Raw genomic sequence first — 2429 nt, forward strand, 5'->3', positions numbered from 1 at the left:
ATGACATTAATTCAATTCTTGGTTTGAACTTTCCATAAGGCCTGTGTTGGGCTTGATCCCTCTCAAAGGGAAAACATCCCACAGAGAAATACATGCACTCAACCGTTATCAGGCCACACTCATTGACATTCAGCTATGGTCCCTGATCTAATTTGAAAGCAGGTTGCCTCAGGCTGAGTTAGTAAGTTTGAAAGCCTTATCAAAGTAATACAAATGGAGATCACTGGATGTGACTGTCCTGATCTTAATAGCATATTCAGCCCTGGAGATTTTGGTCTGGTTTCAGATGTAGAGAAAAGTGAATTATGTGGTATTGTCAACTTGTGAACACTATAAACGATAGCTCTGTAATCTGCACTTTGCTTTTTAAGAACGGTCTTTCACTTTGGTATTCGCTGCGTTTCAATACTTTGTATCTTGAACATCTATTTACAGTAATGAACTGTACAAGAGAGGGCAATAACTCTGTCAAGGTTTATCCCTTCATGGAAATTGGGACATATGTCTTGTCATGTCCTCTCTTGCTTTCCTTGTCCCCGTTTATAGGCAGTAACACAGCTGTCACCTCTATCATGTGAGGGTGTGTGTGTTTCTGAGTGTGTGTCTGTGCACAGTGATCTTGTTTTTACCCTCAGGTGCAGCCATTATGAAAGATTATTGCCTTTCAAAGTCTACCAATCATCCTTGCTGCCTTTCTGAATAACATTAAGTAATGTCTGCAGAAGCCTTTTCACAAAACAACTCTGAATGTGTGCAGAATGTGAGTGTGTGGTAATACACAGGAGTCGAGCAGAAAAGGAGGGCAGGGGCCATTGTCTCTGCCGAGGTAGAGGGGCGGATTCGCTGCCTCTTTGCAGTGAGGAAATATGACCTTAGGGCTCCTGCCAGCCCCCAAGGGATCACATGTGACAGAGGAGAGCCACCTCCATATAAATCTCCTTCTTTATTGCTCTTTTCTTCCTCTCCTTCATCTCTCCCTCTTGCTCAATATGCAGTGTCCTCCGAACGAGATAAAAATAAATCACATGTTTATTGTCTGGTTGAGTCTCACTTGCTCTCCTCGCCCTCAAGTAGTTTTGTGCTTGTGCCTGTGCTGTGAAGGTTATTAGGAGTCAAAGGTCTATTCCAAATGTATTTTTTTGTTAAAAAAGCAGCGCCTTTGGAGAAGTGCTCTCCCTCTCCCTGTGGGCTTTTTCCCTATTTTTATATCCATCAGTTTGCTATTGCCTCAAGAAAAGATACAGGGTAGTATAATCCAAAGCAAGGTACTATTTTATATGTATATATTGAAATAATCACTTTTTTAATGTAAAGATCACATTAGATGAGATAGTTTCATAAAACACAGTTTATTCATAGCTGCCACAATAACATGACATTTCGTCAAGCAGGACTGAAACTACTATAGCATCAACATCCTGTATGTATTACTCAGACATTAGAAAAAGTGAGAGGTGGCCTATGGAAATGTGCTTGTGACCAGCAGGTGTCCCTATTTACTCTCCAGCTCTCATTTAGCTGAAGTATGTTGCAAAAAATTGAGTAAAAGCCTACCTTAGAAAGTATAACTGGCTCGACCACTGATTGGTATCTATTATGTTCACACGACAGAGCAGCGCGTCCACACATCTCTTTACTGTATCTGAGAGTTAGAAAACTGTGACTGAACAGAGTATGCTGCTGAAATGCAACAGGAAAAAAAAATCCATATTTTGTAAACAATTTAAGTAGCTATGTCATTTAACAAGAGCGCTGACTTTCACTTTACTGCATAACATGTCCATAGGGGGGGCCAAACAATGAAATGAACAGCAAGTTATTTTCCACTCCGCCTGGGAAAAGATGCTGCTTTTTGACACATCATTACAAATCATTAGACTATCCAGTTCACGCCCGTTTGACAACACTAGACGCCCTCCTCCCGTGTCCCTCGGAATTTCGTATTTCCACTGTGGTAGTCCTGAGTAGTACGACTTGGCTTTCAAGTAGGCTACTTTTGGTGGGGAAATATGATTTATAGATATTAATAATAACAGTAAGTGACTGTTTGTAGAAGTTGTTGGTTTCCATTATGATTGCGATTGACAGTGATAAAATGTCCTGATGTGTCAGAACACAGAGGACATTCGCGCCTGGTTGGTAATGTATTTGTGGTTGTTGTTTTTTTTTTTTTTAAATCAACCTGTCAATTTGTTTTTAAATGTAATCAGTTATTGTACCAGTCACTAACAGTGTACTTTGTATTTGCAAACACTACAGCTCAGGTAATTTGTTGGCTCGTTCATGTGTTCTCACTACTTACCGCCCTATAATGTACTCATTTCCCGACAGCACGTGAAGCCCACACACGCCCTCCCCCTCTCCGCTTGTTTCCAGCAACACAGTCCAGCAGAACAGAAGTAGCGTACTAGCATGGCGCTCGGTGCTGT

The sequence above is a fragment of the Enoplosus armatus genome, chromosome 7 (assembly GCF_043641665.1).
Source record: "Enoplosus armatus isolate fEnoArm2 chromosome 7, fEnoArm2.hap1, whole genome shotgun sequence".
In the NCBI taxonomy this organism is placed as follows: Eukaryota; Metazoa; Chordata; class Actinopteri; order Centrarchiformes; family Enoplosidae; genus Enoplosus; species Enoplosus armatus.